We start from the raw sequence: 19,811 nt of genomic DNA, 5'->3' as shown, positions 1-19,811 counted from the left end.
AACAGAAGCTTAACTACAACTAAAGCATACAAGTGTTTGGAAATAAAATGATCGTGATAGTTTCAAAGCTTCTGGACCAAGGCTATGTTTATAGCCTTGGTCGGGGCGCCTGGAAGGGTTCCGGGTGCCCTGGGAGGGATAAAATTTATCCCCCAACGGTTGGATCGAGTCAAAGCTCGATCCTGTGAAAAAGTCACTTCCGGGCGCCCCGGAGCCAAAAGTCAACCTAGTTGACTTTTGGTCCGTGCTCTCTTCTCCAGTTCAGCTCGCCTCTGGTCTGGGTCTTTCTGCTCCGGCTCTGCTTGCTTGGGTGATATCTGACATCCGGAATAGGGCTCACCCGAACTCAACTTCCGGTCTTCTCGAGCGTGCTTCCCTCCGGCTTCTCGTCCCTCGGAATTGCCGCGTGTCCCTTCTCGTCCACCAGCGTACTCATCCGCAGACTTCGTCCCTCGGTCGCACCCCGTGCCGACCTTAGTGCTGCGTCTCTTGCTCCCCGAGCAATCTTCCGCTCTGGCTTTCGTACCTCGGAACCACCGCGCGCACTTCCTTCTCGTCCGCCGGTGTACTCTTCCGCAGCGCCTCGTCCCTCGGACGCACAGCGTGTCGTCCTTCTCGCTAGCTGCGTCTTCCGCTCGAGTACCTGTGCTCCTAAGCTCCTGCACACTTAGACACAAGGTTAAATACAACGCAGGACCTAACTTAACTTGTTGATCACACCAAAACAACCTTGGGGTTCCAACAATCTCCCCCTTTTTGGTGTGATCAACCCAAGTTAAGCTAGGGTCAAAAATAGATATGAAATTAAACAATTTATTGCAATAATGTGCAACAAGATAGAAAAAATTAAATTTCAAAAAATTTTAATTTTCAATTTGTAACTCCCCCTAGACTTATACTTTCCTTCTCCCCCTTTGATCACAATAAAATGGGGTTTAAAATTCTAAGGGTTTAAAGACTTAGAAAATTTTGAAAAGTTATCTGTTAAAATATTTCTAAGTCAACAATAGCTTTTTGAAAAGTTTCTAAGTTAAAAAAAACTTTCTAATCTCAAAAGACTTTTATGCAAGAAAATTTAAATAAAAAAAAAAATTTCTATGTATTTATTAGTTCTTAATTCTATTTATCAGAAAGTTTTAAATTTCCATTTTAACTTATCATAATTTCTTAAATCAATCTTTTTCAGATTTAAAACTGCAAGTATTAAACATGTAAAAATTTGTATCATGTTAATTTCTATTTTTTGAATTTCTACTTCACAAAAATATTTGAATAGCATAAATTTTAACTTGATAAAATTTTTTGACAATATAAGAAGTTCTTTCGGAAATGTGCAAAATTCGTTCGAAAGACTATTTTGTAATTTGCAAGAATTGTTTAACAATAAGAGTTTGCAGGAATCTATTAATAATAGATTTCTTAATCTGAAAATTTTGTTTGATGAATCAATTTCTAATTCACAAGACTTTTTTAGTAAAGTAATTTGTAATTCGAAATTTTTAGATCCGGAAAAGGTTTTTGAAAAAATACTTTGTGATTCGCAAGAATCTTTCGTCAAAATATTTTGTAATTCGAAAAAAATTTTAGATCCGAAAAAAGTTTTCGATAATATTTCTAAGTTGCATAATTCTTTCGTAAAAATATTTTGTAATTTGCAACAATTATTCGACCGAAGATTTTCTAATCCGAAAAGTTCTTTCGATAATTCAAATTTTGGTTTGCAAAAATCTTCAGGTAATTTGATTAATTGAACCAGTTGTTCAGAGGGTAGAGGCCATACCTTACTTACCTCGTCGGCCGTTGGTTCTCCCCCTGTTGAATTAATTTCTTCCGAAGATTCTCCCCCTTCATTGATCTCGGGATGTACTTCGACTGTTGGGGTTGTCTTGGTAATTTCTTCCGTCTCGGATTCTTCTGATGACGGCTCGATGTCTATTGAGGAGACGACTTCAACCGGTTCTTCATAGAGCATTAAGAACTTTTTCCAAAATTCTTTCGCGCTTTTGTACTCTCCGACTCTGTCGAAATCTTTAGTTGGTATTGCGCTTAGAATGTGAAACTCTGCCATGGACTCTTCACGTTGCTTCTCGTTCCAGAGGCGTATGTCGATTTTTTCTCCGTTCGTGTCTTTCGGTGCTTCATAACCTGTTTTCATTATTAGAGAAATACCAATATCAGAGTTAAGAAATACCGTCATTTGTTGCTTCCAAGAAGCAAGCTCCCCCTCGAATGCTGGTGGGTAGTCGCTAGCTCCGGCCATTGTTTTGTTGCTTCAGACGGCGGTTAGTCCTTCTGAGGCGTACTCGGCTCTGATACCACTTGTAGGACCGTTGGGCCGGCTATAAGGGTTGGTAAATAACCTGTCAATTAAAAACAGACAGCCCTTCCTCGAACGATTAAGCTAACACTTGTAAAATGAATTAAGCAGATAAATAGAAGCATAAAAGAAAAGACGAGGCACCAGATGTTTACTTGGTTACAACCGATGTGGTTGTTAATCCAAGGAAGATTAAGCTCAAAAACTCCTTCAGGCGGAGAAGCCTCTTACAGCGTTTAGGCACAGAAAACAGAAGTTTAACTACAACTAAAGCATACAAGTGTTTGGAAATAGAATGATCGTGATAGTTTCAAAGCTTCTAGACCAAGGCTATGTTTATAGCCTTGGTCGGGGCGCCTGGAAGGGTTCCGGGTGCCCTGGGGGGATAAAATTTATCCCCCAACGGTTGGATCGAGTCAAAGCTTGATCCTGTGAAAAAGTCACTTCCGGGCGCCCGGAAGGGTTCCGGGCGCCCCGGAGCCAAAAGTCAACCTAGTTGACTTTTGGTCCGTGCTCTCTTCTCCAGTTCAGCTCGCCTCTGGTCCGGGTCTTTCTGCTCCGGCTCCGCTTGCTTGGGTGATCTCTGACATCCGGAATAGGGCTCACCCGAACTCAACTTCCGGTCTTCTCGAGCGTGCTTCCCTCCGGCTTCTCGTCCCTCGGAATTACCGCGTGTCCCTTCTCGTCCACCAGCGTACTCATCCGCAGACTTCGTCCCTCGATCGCACCCCGTGCCGACCTTCGCGCTAGCTGCGTCTCTTGCTCCCCGAGCAATCTTCCGCTCTGGCTTTCGTACCTCGGAACCACCGCGCGCACTTCCTTCTCGTCCGCCGGTGTACTCTTCCGCAGCGCCTCGTCCCTCGGACGCACAGCGTGTCGTCCTTCTCGCTAGCTGCGTCTTCCGCTCGAGTACCTGTGCTCCTAAGCTCCTGCACACTTAGACACAATGTTAAATACAACGCAGGACCTAACTTAACTTGTTGATCACACCAAAACAACCTTGGGGTTCCAACATTTAGTGCCTAGATCACTGTTAAGCAAGCATGGCTTACGCATTGTTTTTGAGTCAGACAGAGTTCTACCGTCAAAGAATGAAATGTTTGTAGAAATGTGCTATGTATCTGATGGGTTGTTCAAGCTCAATGTAATGACCATTAGGCCTAAGATAAATAAACATGAAAGCTCTTCCACTTATATACTTGAGTCTTCATGTTTGTGGCATGGTAGACTAGGGCATGTTAACTACGATGTGTTGTGTAGATTAATAGTGTCTTCTTTTCATCTAAGGATTCCAATTTTCCCGGTTGAGGGTGTTTTTGTAACTTCATCCATTGGTGCCTTGTATCCTCGTCAAATAGCGAACCACTGGTCGATGTCGATCTTGAAGTATAACTCCATCCGCTTCATTAAGTATAAAAAGTCATCTCCATTAAAAAGCAGGGGACGAGCGATATTATAACCTTCATTTTGGGCCATGTAATTACTAAAATAGCATAAACTTAAATAGATACCAAGACTTGGTCTTGGGGTAAGTAGTGTCGTAGAAAGAACAGAATAAGACGAAAAACTCAAGTGGTGTTGCACCAACTTGAGTAAAACCAAAATTAAAAAGAATTTATTCTAAGAGGTAATTATACTAATTCAAATAGATTTAAAAAACTAAAATATGGAGAAACAGGATAAGAAGAAGAAAAAGGAAAGAAACACAATCCTCGTTGCTTGATTGATGGTTGTACCAATTTAGAGCAGACATGCTCTGATACCACTTGTAGGATTATTACGTACGTGAGAGTGGAGGGTGAATCACATGGTTTTAGAAAAACTTGTCTTTCTAGGTTTTTAAATGCGAATATGCAGCGGAATAAGGTAAAGCAAAGATCGAAAACACACAAGTACACAAAGGAGTTACTTTGTTCGGAACCTCCGACGACTCCTACCCCAAGACGCATGATCTCTCGGACCATATCGACGGATAATCCACTATAAACCTCTTCTGAAATCGCCGAAAGAGAAAATTGAGTATAATAAAAAAATAAGGACAAGTATAACAAGCTACACTTTCCTTTTATACAGTAATTAAGTACAAAAAGAAATTTCGTTACCCAACACTTGTAGATTATCGGATCGAGCTCAGTGTTGGACGCCTTTTCAACAGTAGTAGGGCATAGTAGCGTCACAGCACAGCAGAAGGATGAAGTCAGACTAACAGGAAACTTGAAGGGTCGCGTATTGAACTTGTAAGTTAGTTGTCTAAAATGCTCAATCAACCCCATCTTTTATAGGTTGTTTAGGGCGCCTCCAAGCCTCGTCTAGGGCGCCTCCAAGTGAAAATTTAATCCCAAAAACCTTGTCATTATAAGTTCCGTAACTTTCAATTTTTATCCTTTGGAAGGTATCTTCAAAACTCTTCCAAGACGCCTCTAGCGCCAAGCTCAAGGTGCCTCTAGAGGCATGTGAGGCGCCTTCGCGCCCTCCCGTGTGGAGTCTTCAACTAAGCATCCAAAGCGTCTCCACTCACACAGGAGGTGCCTCTACACCATTGTCCAGGGTGCCTCCAATCGACTAGCGAGCGGCTTAAGTACTGTTCACCAAAGCTGAATTTTCTTTCTAACTCCTACAAAAGCATGTTAGTCTAAAATCAAAGCGTAACTACAAGATAGAGTTAGCGCAATCATAAAATAGTAATATTAATTAGACCTTGTCTGTTGGTGCAGTTTGCACTAACGGTCTAACTCAGGTTTTTAATGAATGACAAGTAGTTAAGTTAGGTGTTTAGTTGTCTAACCATTTCACCCAGTGTGCAGGAATTAACAGCCTGACAAAATCTAGATAAGTCAACGGACCGACCGGATATCTAGCGGGAAGTTCAGATAGGTCGACGGGCCGACCAGATATCTGGCGGGAAGTCCAGATAGGTTAACGGGCAAACCGGATATCTGGCAAGAAGTCCAGATAGGTTGACGGGCTGACCGGATATCTAGTAGAAAGCTCAATTAGGTCTGCGGACTGGACAATTGGTAAGTAAAGGTAAGTCAATAGAGGAGAGTGACTTAGTGAGGATGCGTCCCGGTTGAGGGACAGTATGTGTTGGTCCAGTTTAAGTTTATTTAGAAACCCTAAACTAAGATCTTAACTAGTTCCTGGTCTTGAAAGGGCAGGAACTAATTACTGCTTCTTATTATGATTGTGCTAACTTTGTTTTGTAGGTTAAATATTTTATATTTGGACTAACATAACTTGTAGGATAAAATGAGCAAAAAGCCTTCAGATGAACAATACCAGAAGGCGCCTTCAAGGTGAAGGAAGGCGCCTTCGCACTATTCATGGAAGGCGCCTTCCATGCCTTGAAGGCACCTTCTGCAGTATGAAATTTGGACGTCGTCGTAAATAAAGAGCGCGCTATTCGGGATAGGATTTATTCCATTGGAGGCGCCTTCCATGGCCTATATAAGTCAATCTCGACCAAGCATCAAATACAACCTTCTATACAAGCTACTACGCGATCATTTGAGATTCCGACTACTCCAGGCTCCTGCTGTAAAGCTGCTACGCTCGACGACTGCTCCGAGGACTTCCGATCACAGCTGGCAGAACAACACCGACATACGAGAGCTCTCACTTCATTCCCTACTTGTCGATAACAAAGTTTTTATTGTACTTAGATTCTACAAACGGAAAGTGTGGTCTGTTATACTTCTCCGATCTTCTTTGTATTTGATTCCCTTTTCCAGAGGTACCGAAAAAGGCTTTTAGTAGATTATCCGTTGATAGGTCCGCGAGCCCTGGGTCTTGGAATAGGAGTCGTCGAAGGCTTCGAACCAAGTAAACTGACCGTGTTTTCTTGTGTTCGTTATTTTCAAATTCGTAAGTACTTTCCATTGCGCGTACTCATGTTTTTAAAACGATAAAACAAGTTTTTGAAAACTAGGTGATTCCCCCCCCCCCCCCCCCCTTCTCACATGCGTATCGATCCAACACTGTCTTCCCGAGATCAGGATCTAATCACGTTCTCAATTTAGGTTTCCAAAATAGACCTAAATTAGACCTGCGCCTAAAGTCCCTATTTGGGGCTCGTCCTCACTAGAACACTCTCCTCCAGTGACTTACCTTACTTACCATGTAGAATTGCTTGACTCTACCTTAGTCTACCAGGTCTTCCCACCAATTGTCAGGTCCGCAGACTCAACTAGATTTCGGCCAGCTGTCAGGTTCCGCGGACCCAACCGGATTTTCCGTCAGATATCGAGTCACTCCTTGACCTATTTGGACTTCTACACCATCTATCAAGTCCTCCATACTTAGCTGGATTTCATCCTGGTGTCAAACCAATCAAGTCCTACACACTCGTTAAATAGGTTAGATCACACCACATCTAACTTTAATCTACTTGTCATTCATCAAAACTTAGGTTTGACCACTAGTGCCAACTACACCAACACTAGTCACTTACTCAGGGTGCCTCCAATCAGATGACGTGTCTCGAGCACTGTTCATCTGAACTTTAATTTTGCTCTAATCTCCTACAAAACATGTTAGACTAAAATATCTACAAATAGAGTTAGAACAGATAATAATAAAATTTAGTTCATATCTTACTAAGACCATAATATAGTCTTGGTCTATATTTAGATTTTCAAAATGATTCTAAATTGAACCAACATCTAAGGTCCTGTTGGACTCGTCATCATTAATTTTAACCTTTTGTCATCCATCAAAACTTGAATTTGATTATAGTGCTAACTGCACTAACAAATGTTTCTATGAGGGGAGTCACAAGGATGACATATTATATCTCTTTCGTGTACACGATTTTAATGTCACTTCACGTGGCTTGTTATTATGGCAGATGTATACAAGCATTGAAGCCCAACAATTAATAGGATGTGATACATGACTTTCAAAAGAATATTTTTCTTTTTCTTCCCAAGCATGTGACTACTCTGCTTATAACGAGGATGATTATACATTTTTCATTCTATCAGTTCGCTATCTTCATTTTAAAAGATTATGCAGTTATTGATACAATAATGAATCTTCTTTACTAACAAACCCAAATATCTAATCAATTTATTTGTATTGTAGAAACTATCAGTCATGCAGTTATCAGCGAGGAACAACTCTGACATCAATTGACACATGTCATCGTAAAATCGTTAAGAGAAATGAGATTCTTCCTTCATGTTCAGTAATCTTACGGTAGCTGATAGTTGAAAATGATCCAAAGGAATGTCTTCCCATAATTCTTTTTCACTAACCTTTAACATGTCATATATTTTATGAACTTTGGGTGTAAGTATTTCCTCTTTATTTGATTGATCATATGCTTTCATTATATTGTAAACCATTGATTGCATTACATTCACAAGCCTTGATGATTCCTCTGAAGCAATCGGGTAGGATGATGAAGCAACATAAGGTCCAATTTAGTCAAATACATACTGATCTTAATGACAATACTAGTTGTAATAATTTGAAACAAACTCGTACCTACATATGTGTTTTCACTCTATCCATATCACGAAAAGTTGTATTTCTACATCTGCTTTGATTATATGGACACTTTAACTCAACACTATTCAAGTATTCTGGATGAGACTTAGCAAAGTTCACAAACTCTTCAACCCAGTAAAAAATTCTTGACTAATAAATCCATTGTCTAATTTATTATACATCTCAACCTTGCTTTTATACATTATAGTCTAATGGGAATAAAATTTCCAACACTTTTTAATCATGTCAAACTAAGCGTGCTTATATTTAAATCATTTAGGTCTCATGAAACTAAGCATGCTTTTGTAAGGTAAATGTTAGAAACCTTAGTATCTTGTAAGGGTTCTCCTATGGTTTGATTATAAGAACGAGTTTAATTCTTTTTAGGTCTCATGAAACTAATTGCAATTGAATAGGAATCATTACATAACCTGAGAGCACCAAAGCTTTACATTGTGACGGAGAGGAGTAGATAAACAATGCTCGAAGGAGTGCTCACAGACGATGGAGAGCTAGGGCACTATGATGCTAGAGAGGAGTTGGATTCTAAAGAGAAGGAGCTTGAGCACACTGACTCGTGGACGTCGAAGAGCACCAATGACTCAGGAACACTAGAGAGAGTGCTGAGGAGGCTGGAGATAAGGCTAAGCTTGTTGTACACGAGGCTAAGGCCACTGGACATTGCCACCAAGTGTCATGTTTGAGAGGTGTCCTAAGGCAATCGCCTTATAGTTTGTACCTATTTATTGGATAAATAAAGATTCATTATTTGAGCGCACATTATATATGTATTTGATTGGATTTTAAATTCATTTACTGAATGCCCGTAAAATGATTCATCACATGAGAAAATTTGTGATTGGATTACAACTTGTGAGCATCTCTACATGTACAATTATGAATGTATGAAATAGTTCCTAGTCAATGAATTGATAAGTTCAGACATCATCGATTTGGTGAAACTATATCTAAATCACTCAAAAGCCCTAGTTATCTAAATCATACAATTACATATATGATTGAAGTATAATGCTTAGCCTGAATAGAATCTTGTAGACGCATTACACTTCCCTTATTCCTTGGTGCATTTTAAGTCAATCAAAAAATATTAAGATATTGAATTTTACAATCTAAAACAAGTTGGGTCTAGAGTAAATTAAGCGCCCTTTGAGAATTCATTTTCTAATAAGGTAAATCGATTTAATTCCCTAGGCATTGGTTTATATCCCAAACTATCATTATCATAATTCTGCCTTTATCTTTGAGATCGTGTTAGATACTCAAAACCTAGGCTAATCAAACTAGAATAGGCCAACTACCTATTCAATCGACTAACACTATTATGGTTATCTCATGCCCCTGTCTTGGAAGACTTCTCAACTAAGACTAAATACACCCTCATGATTTATCCCTTTTAGAATGTATGGGGTCACCTGGATGGACTATTAAGATGACGACTTCACCTTTTACCATCAGATATTCATGGGCATATATAAAAGCTTGGTACAAGATGTTACATTTTGAAAGACAAGCCGAAGAATACACTCTCAATGTAATCTCTCTTTGCTCTCATGCATTCAAATCTTCAGCTACTTAAATCCACTAAGCCCTTTCTTGAACTCTAATAAGCAATCCAATCCAAGCACCTCTCTATACAAACCTCTAGCTCTCGAACCCACAAAGCTCCTCTATGTGAATGTGAAAGGAATGAAATGAAAGTTGAATGAGATGAGATTAGGAACTAATAAAAAAATAAAAGTGATTTATCAAATGATTTTAATGTTTTAATTTATCGTTTAATTCAATTCAATTGACTTGATTAATTATTTTTACTCGATCAACCCAACTTATGGTAAAAAGGTGATTGGCTCACCCCAATATCCCTATTAATTTGTCCCTAAATTAACAGGGAGAAGGTAAATCACTCGATTAACTCAACTTGCACATTTTATTTGGTTAATTGATCTCGTTGTCCTGGCTAAAAATAAATAAGCATTATATTTGAGGTACAGGAGCCCTTATTATTTTGACTTTGTTAACCCACACTTTCAAAAAAAATTTTAATAATTTTTTACTTAATTTTTCAAAAAAAGAATAAAGTCTATTTTATTCCACAAACTTAAAATAATTGACGGGAAAAAAATGATCAGTACATCCAATAATTATCCATTTAATCCAATAATTATATTATGGTCATCATTTGTCTCCGGAACTATGGTATCACGGTAAGATATCTAGATTGTCACCTAAATACTCACGGTTCGTTTTCAGTTATGACGTATTTATAAAAAAAAATTCTCTAAATGAGATGAGCAACCAACGGATGCTGAACTTCTGGATTATTCGTCGCGCACGATTCCCCAATTATCCTTGTGGTCAGTAAAAAATTTCGTAAAACTAAATCGATCACCCTAGACTAAGATTAATCAATAAGACTAACTAGATTTAACATTTTTTTTATACATCTTGTGGCCATCATTTATTTCAAATAACACAAATTCCAACTTGTATTTCACATTAGATATTCCAACGTTATTTCAATTCTCTTAGAGATCTTTATCCAAATAATTAAAAAACTAAAATTTCAATACAAAAGAAATGGAATAATATTGGAACTAAAAATACTATAATATTTGCAACCTAAGAATAAAATTAAAATAAATAGTAAGGAGAAAGTTTTACTTGCTTATAATGTATTAGATCACTTAGGAAAATAATTAAGAAAATCAAGATTCAAATCTTATAAGAAATCAATATAAGGAAAAAAAATAAACGATCAATTATTAAGAGAGAGAGAGAGAGAGAGAAAGCTTTTACTTTCCATTTACTCTATATGGAAGCACTAAGATTAATGGAAAGCATTTTGTCAAATACATCAAAATCACATAATCGAGCTCCAACAATTGGGGCATGATTGCACCAACACTTCTACAAATGAAATGGACGAAATCAAGGAGTAATGGATCAAGAACTTGCGAGTGGAAGAGCCTCATCAAAGGCTAGTTCATTAACTTTGTGCTTAGAGAACCACCGATCTGGCTAGTAGCTCTTGTTAGAGCAAAAGTTATCATGACAATCTCATGTAACTCCTTATTCTAAGCTTTACAATTAACACTGTGGCATCCTAACGGTCATCTCTCTGACTAAGGAAAAGGAAGCACGAGTATGAACAATTGCCAACATTTTACTGCATTGGTTTTTAAAATGTAATCTTCCACATCTCTCCAAAAACTATAAGCTTATCATCATAAGTAAAGACCAGCGGTGATTATGGAAAGAGGCCAAGAAGAATAGGATACAGCTCGGGACATTAGGGGCATTTTGAAAGTAAACTGCTGGCCTATTATTAAATTAATTTTGACTCAAAATAGAATATCAGATAGAGAATATATTTATGAACTGGAGCTACCATTCGTAAATGATGAAAATGTGATGGTCAGGGAAGTGACCATCTTAACCAATCAAATCCAGCCTGATTGAACTCATATTCAATCTAAGATGATGCATCTAACATGAAAGAGAGTAAGCTCACAGTATATGTCGTCCTCCATATAATTCAGAGGTGAAAACATTAAGGACCAGTGAGGTCGACTAAGATTTGGTTGAGCAAGAGAGAAAGGTTGAGATTTCAACTCAACCAAGGTCCAAAACCAGAAGTAGCTGGCTGGAGCAAATAGTACGAAGATGGTTATCGATGTATCATTCAAATGTTCACTAAATCTGACCAATGGCATCACTTACTAGCAAGACAGGGGTACACAGAATATATTTCTTTCTTGAGTACAACAGCAGCAAGGAGACTTTGAGTCAAAATTAATTTATATTTTTGTTTTTTCTTTTACATTATCATATTGAGTAGCTTATCAAATTGTTGAGTGAGCATAAAAACTACACCTACTACATGTCTAAACAAGCATTAAAGAAAAACAAGAGAAGGAGAACAACCAAAAAGGAGGAATGGACAGAAATATAGACAAAGGAACTTTCTTCCTATCTTGCTAATTTTATTCTTTCTAATAAGGACAATTCAAGTTGTATTCCAAAGTTGTACATTGTTCAGTCAAAAAGGATAATCAGAACAATTAGGAAGAATAATACACCCAAGAAAAATAAAAATAAATAGAGCTGACATTGAAATCAATTATTTTAGGAATTCCATTGTTTGGATGTGAAAAATAATTATAATCTGACTTGAATTTTGTTTCTCCAAATAATAGAATTGAAAGGTGGTTTCTAGAGTTTCGATGGAGGAATTAGAATTACAGCTTATTTTAACCAATTTCCATTATACAAGAATTTCAATTATAAATAGAAGAACCTCTAAGAATTTTTTTTTTAATTTAAGTCTCAAAATAAATATTCATTCTTATTTGTTCAGATCTAGATAGCAGATCAATTCCATTGCAGGTATTGTATCAGAGTAAGGATGTATTTGTTCAGATCTACATAGGGGATCAATTAGTTGACATGGGAGATTTCATCATGGTGGCTGAGCCAGTGGCGGATACATTTGGCATCAGGGTTCTTGAGAATTATCAAACACACGGGATCTAGTTTGATTGAATTCTCGATCGTAATTGAATGTTAGAAACAGAATTCCAGCTCCACTTTAATGTGTCAAAGAAGCTGTTAAAGAAATCGACTGACCTCTTGGGCCTCTTCCTCGGTCAGAAGCTGTTGCTGGACCTCAGAACTACGTTCCAAGGGGGCGCTGCAAATGATGGGGGGCAAGCACGGCTTATTCATCTTCCCTTTTCTCCCGACCACTGCCACCGCCATCGCATCAGACGCAAAGTCCAACGAGGAGGAGCGCCGGAAACATCGATAGAGATTTAGCGACCTGTTAAGCATACAGATCGCCGCCATTGCCTCTCCCTCCCAACTCGCTCGCTCCCTCCCTCTCAACGGAGACGCAGATGAGATGGCCCCGAGTTGGACTTCATAAGTTCGTCCACTATAATTTTTCACGCCTTAACATCAATCCAACGGCGCAGTTTTCATCCCCACCGACCATACCCGCGCATCGACGGCTCTGATGGACGAGCTTGAGTCAATTGAAAGTCAATATATTTAAGTCAATCAGATAGTTAAGTGAGTTAATTGATTAAAATATAAGTTGACTAAATTTGACTCAAGAAATAAAAAAACAACTATATATAAGAAGAAGGATAGCATAGATCAAACAAAGTAAAGAAGTTTGTTAACGATCTAAAGGACATAAAGTGATGTAAGTAGCCACGTAATTTTTCAACGGAGATGGGCAAAATAAGAACGACAATTGATTCACTTAAAATTATCAAAATGTTAAAAAATATATTTAATTTTTAAATTTCCCAAATAGAACTTTTGTTTTCATTTTATCCCTCTCATCAACTACTATGATGTTACACTCAAAGAACAACATAACGTTACATTTTTAAAATAAGTACCATTATGATATTAATTTTAAAAAATAAAATATCATAGTGGTATTATATTTGAAAACTAACACTACTTTGGTACTACAAAAATAAATATTATATTTTGAAAACTAACATCAGTTTTTGAAATGTAACACCACAATAATATTATTTTTTAAAATTCAATAATATAGTGATGGTGTTTTTGAAAACCAAATTGAATAATAATAATAATAATAATAAAAACAGAAACCTTCATTTGACAATAAATGTTGCTACAATTATACATAAATGTTTATTTGCTTGAACTATGGCACCAAACTACTGAACTTATGGACTTCATTCTTCCTATTGCATGAAGATCACAAACCCCAACTTGATCACCATTCCTTTCCTCAAGCTCATCCATTTTTATACTCAAATAAATTATACAAGACTGAATAGTATTATTAAGTAATCCACTGTTAAATTATCTTCTTGTATGATATTCGGTTCCACCGAGATGGGAGCATCAGTAATATGAAGGAGAGGCTGCCGGTTATGGTAGATCTGACCACGGTTCAGAACCGATGGTTCGACGGTTCGAAACCGCTGGTTCGACGGTTCCAGGCAGGTCGACCCTTAACCTTAACCGTCCAAGACGATTACAGTTCACAGTTCAGAACCGCCGGTTCACGGTTCGGTTCACGGTTTGTCACGGTTCGTCACGGTTCAAGATTAATATGTTAAAAAAAAATAAAAAATAAAAAATTAAACATTAAAAATTAGAAATTAAAATTTATTAAAAAAAGGGCTTGCACTTATTTAAGTTGCCTACGTATCCCTTTAGGGGAATCAAAGCCCACGTAGTTCTTTTACATTTTTATCCTTTTTACATTTTCATTCACTTCCATTTCCTGTTCCTGTCGTATTTGTTCCTTCAGTATCAAAATCTTTAACTTCATCATCTGAAAGTTGCATTCCTTGGATTCTTTTCTCCGCTCTGGTCCAATCGTCCAGTAATGCTTAGGCTTCCAATGAGTCGGGAGACAAAGTTGATCGTCGTTCATCTAATATGTTGCCGCCGGCACTGAACGTCTGCTCCACAGCAACAGTTGACACTGGACAAGCTAAAATTTCTTTTGCGATCACGGAGAGAACGGGAAAGCTTTGAGCCTTCTGTGACCACCACTTTAAGATATCAAAGTTTTCGCTATCTGCTTCATTAAAATCAAAAGAAGTCGTAAAATAATTCTCAAGTTCCTGTGTGGAACTTGAGGATCCCCGTGAACGTTTTGTCCGTTCTTTTAATAAGAGTTGTGCTTTTGTAAGTTTTAAATTACTACTAGTAGTTTGTTGAATTTCAGAAATATTAATTTGTGTTCCATATTTTGCATAATATTGATTATAAATATCATATAAATAAATTCTAACATTATATATAATATTAACTGGATCAGGGGAAGAAGAATCTTTAATTGGAATTAAAGCATCATAATATAAAGTTAACATTTCTTGTAAAACTTCTAATTTAAATCTAGGATCTAAAGCAAATGCAATTAAATAAATTTCAGGAATTAAATAAAAATATTTTTCCCATTTAGTTTTCATAGCTAAGATACAAGGAGATAAAGATTCATTATTAATATGTTCATTTAAAACTAATACTATATTAGAAAAATTTTCTAAAACTAATTGAGCAGTGGGATAATAAACACCGGAAAGTTGTTCGGTTGCATCATTAAATACTTTTAAAATTTCACAAATACTACTACAAATATTCCATTGTTGTGAAAATAAATATATATTAGTATTAGTGTTTTGTGCAAAAAATGAACATAATAATTCTTTATATTGAAATGAATCTTGTAATAATTAGTATGTTAAATTCCAACGTGTTGGTACATCACGTGGAAATTTTTTAGGTCTCATTCCATTAATTTTACAAAACCTACCCCATTGTTTCATTATAGATGGATGAGACCATAAATAAGAAATTGTAATTCTAATAGGTTTAATATAACTTTCTAAAAATTTTAAACCATCTTGAACACATAAATTTAAAACATGGCATACACAACGAATATGAAAAAATAAACCTCCAATAATAGGTTGACAAACAAATTTTAGATCATCTATACAAGCGATATTAGAACTAGCATTATCTAATAATATTGAAAATATTTTATGAGTTAAACCATATTCTTCTAAAATTAAACATAATAATTGTATGATATTATGAGCATTATGTGATTCATCAAAAATTCTATAAGCTAATAATCTTTTTTGGAGGTTCCAAGAGTTATCGATCCAATGGCAAGTCACACCCATATACGAATGTGTTTGCCAATGATCACTCCAAATATCGGAACATAAAGAAAATTTATTATCTAATTTACTAAATTCATCAATTAAATTCTTTTTACCTTGTTTTACTAATTTTTTAATTGTACGAGTAAGTGTAGTCCTAGGAACACGTTTAGCACATGGATTAAGAGATTCTTTACAAAAATCTTCAAATGTGCATTTAGATCTAAAACTAAAAGAAAGATGTTCTACAGAAACAAATTTAGCTAATGATTCTCTTAATTTATTATCCGAATATAAAAATAAACCGGAATGCTAGTTGAAGAAAATCTTGATAATTGTGTTTGAGAACGGTCGAGTTCATATTCCGTCGGGTGCTTCGTTTCTACATGTCGTTTCAACGACCCATAGCCGCCGCCGGCTTGGAATTTGTAGGAAATATTGTAGTGCTTACATTTTGCACGCATTTCTTCCGACGGAAGAGTAACCTTCTCAAAATGTTTAGTAAAAATAGAAGACTTTAGAGGAGCAAGTTCCCGAACCTTAGAAGTAATTGCATCGGTACTTCCTTGTGTGTCGGGTGTCGGGTGTCGGATTCGGAAGATGCTCGATCTCATCATCGGTGGATTGAATGTTGGGGTCCTCCTCCCGCGGATTCATTATTTGCTTTCCCTTCCGAGCTCGAGATGATGCACCTCCGCGGCCTCCTTCCATTGTAATTGAAAATTGAAAACGAAAGCGTGTAGAGATTAGAGAATACGAAAATGAGATTAAGAGTAGAGAAGATGTGTGTGAAAAATGATGAAATAAGCTCTCTATTTATAGAGTTTTGATAGTAACGGACACTAAATCATAGTCATTGATCAAAAAACGGTCAAATGATCCTAACCGTTGAAAAAAAATACCTAAAAAACCCTCCCAACGGCTACGAACCGCCAGTTAACCGGCGGTTTCAACGGCTATGAACCGCCGGTTAACCGGCGGTTCAAGCCGTTTAAAAAAAAAAAAAAAAAAAATTGCGGCTGAACCGCCGGTTCAACCCGCCGGGTCCGGGCCAGACCCGGCCCGGGGTCGGGTCTAGGTTATGATTCTGTATTCGATAAATTGCCTCATAAAAGCGCTCCCAGTCGAAAACTTTTGATATTCATTGACTCGAGCAAATTTCTAGGGCTATAGGTTTGTAGTCCTTCACATTTGCCTTAAATCCTACTCCAAATTCTCATATATTCAATTTATCAGATGCCTGCCACTTCACCTCTTCTTTGGCTTCCTGCTTAGAATCCTTTTAGTTGATCACTTTGCGGATGATGAAGGTGATGTCGACAAAACTGACCCTTTACGGGCTGCACAATGCAGGTAGAAACTTGAAAAAGAATCACTAATTATTACTCCAAGTATAAAGCATCTGTTGAATATTTTATGCAAAGCAAATAAAAATTTAACAAAATTTGTTCATTCACTAGGGCAATCAATAATAAGCTGAGAATTTGACTTGTGAAATTGGCAACCAGTCTATCAAACTAATAGATAGCTGCAAGGATTGCGGTGTCGTTTCGTACCGGGCGGCACGAACAGTTTTTACCGTTCCGTCGTCCGGCCGAAACCGGCACACGACACGCCGCGATTTTGGTGTGTGTATTGCGCGGGCGTGGGCTGTGCTTTCGACGCGTGATACGCGCGTTGATGCACGCCAGCACAAGCGAGCGACACTCACGACAGAAGGAATCGATTCGATTCCTTCTGTCGCGCGAAAAAACCCTATAAAATGTACCGATTAGCAGTAGCTGCAGCAGCAGCAGCAGCGAGACGAGGCGAGGCGTGGCGCAGCGAGGCGAGCAGCGGCAACGGCGAGGCGAGCACCAGTAAGGCAAGCAGCAGCAGAGGTACGATTCCCTATTCCCTATTCGTTTCGTCCCGTTTCGTATGCATTGCTGGCGGCGCCGAAGGCGTCGTCGGATGCCTCCGGCGCCGCCGGAGGCATCCGACGACGCTTTCGGCGCCGCCAGACCCTGCGATCCGCCGCTGCCGAGCAACGTGATCGCTCCCAGCGGCGAGATCGGGTGCGCCTCGTGCGTGCCCGAGCGATTTTATTTATAAATCCTAATTAAATTTTCTTAATAAAAATTAAAATATATAAAAAATATATTTAAAAATCAAAATTTAATTAATATTCTGAAAAATTAATTTTTAATGTTTTAAATTGTATTTAAAAATTTTAAAAAATTTATAATAAATTTGTTTAAAATTTTAAAAAATTATAAAAATTCAGATATATATTATAATATTTTTTTATTTAAAATTTAATTTATTTTTTTTAAAATAATAAAAATTCAGATTTATATTCTAATATTCTAAAAAAATAAAAATTCTAAAAAAACTAGTAAATTAAATTTATATTTTGATATTTTTATTATTTTATATTTTTAAAATAATAATTAATTAATTAATTAATTTGTATAATTATTATATATAAAATAACATCTTTATGCTAATTTATATATTTATTATAGATAATATTTTTTATCTGAGAATTAATTTAAAATTTGGATCCATGAATATTAACTTTTGTACTTTTGTAATATGTTTAGAAATATTACAAGTCTTTTATTTTAAAAATTTTGATAAAGGTATGTTGTTATGTTTATGATTCCTAATAAAACAGTATTAATCTTGTGCAATTCTGATCAATCTAAATTGAGAAAGATGAATTAATATTTTTAGGAGATTGTTTCAAATTTCAGAAGTTGATGTTTATAGTTTATATACTTAATTTGTAAATTTACAATAATAAATACATTTTTGACATTATAAAATGATGATCATTACCTAGAAATGTATATTATCCTTACTTTTACTTTTTGTATAATGCATAGGTAATGACACCAAAACAACAATCTCATGATCAAGCTTGGAGACACGCACGTCGATTAGAAAATCGATTCCATTGGCAATGTTTGCATTGCGATATGATTGGACGCGACGGCAGGGTCACACAAAACAACATCTTGCTGGTGGATATCCGGATGTTTCTAATTATCCAAAAGTTTCTCAAGAAGTTCGTCGTGCAATGAAAGAGGAACTTAATGGCAGAAAAGCATTAAAGTATAAACAACAACGAGAACGTGAACTTGTTGATAGTCGAAGCTCTAAAGAACCAATCTATAATAAAATGGAAGGTCGTGGTGAAGTTCCAAATGACGAAGACTTTTTAACAGCTCTCAGTGCCTCTCAAACTCAATATGACTATGAGCAAAATATGCAACATAGAAGTGACTCTGGTGCTAGTGGAAGTGGCTCAACTACTGCATCAACATTAGGAAGGAGTGCAAGTGTTCGTATTACTTCAACACAAGGTGGTATTGGTCGTTTTTTTTCTTCTATGGGACGAAGACGTGCAGTTGATATTGCTGATATTGATCCACTAGCATTTCCAGACCAAGCTAGCAAACAGACTATGATTGATGATGCATATTCAAAAGAGAAGAAGAAATCAATCGGTAAAAGTATTGCTAAATTTTTCCATTTTAATCATATTCCCCCAAATGAAGCAAACAACACATACTATCGTAGCATGGTGTCCAACATCCAAAAATCTAGTCCTGGTATTCAACCTCCGACTGCATATGAAATTGCCGGTCCATATTTAGATGAACAAGTGGAGGAGATCAAGACTTGGATCCTATCATGCAAGAAACAATGGAGCTTATATGGGGTTACGTTGATGTGTGATGGCTGGACAAGACCTACACGGATGAGCATCATCAACTTTCTACTATACTGCAATAGAAAGGTGATATTTCATAAATTTTATTGATGCAACTACAGACTATCATGATGCACCCTACATATTTCGTTTGATGGATAGTGTAGTTCACGAGATAGGTGCAGAACATATAGTACATGTGATTACAGATAATGGTGCCAACTTTAAAAGGGCTGGAGAGATGTTGGAACAAAGGTATCAAACATTATTTTGGACACCATGCGCAGCACATTGTATCAATTTGATGATGGCAGATATCGGTAAGCTCGATATAGTGAAGAAGGTAGTGAAAAAAGGTCAATCTTTAACAAAATCCATCTATAATCATCATTGGGTTCATGGATTAATGAGGAAATTTATTGATGGAGAGATTCTGCGACCAGGAGCGATTAGATTTGCCACTCACTTTCTGTAAAATATCAAAAATATGTGAATATTTATAAGGGAATTTTCCGAAATTTTTGGAAATTTTTCAAAAAATTTTCGGAGCTCGTATGGACGAGTTTACGGAAATAAAAACGGGGCTGGAAAAGCCTGTTTAGGCTTACCCCATTTA

Source organism: Zingiber officinale, chromosome 4B (genome assembly GCF_018446385.1).
Source record: "Zingiber officinale cultivar Zhangliang chromosome 4B, Zo_v1.1, whole genome shotgun sequence".
Classification (NCBI taxonomy): Eukaryota; Viridiplantae; Streptophyta; class Magnoliopsida; order Zingiberales; family Zingiberaceae; genus Zingiber; species Zingiber officinale.
Note: the sequence above shows the minus strand (reverse complement) of the source record.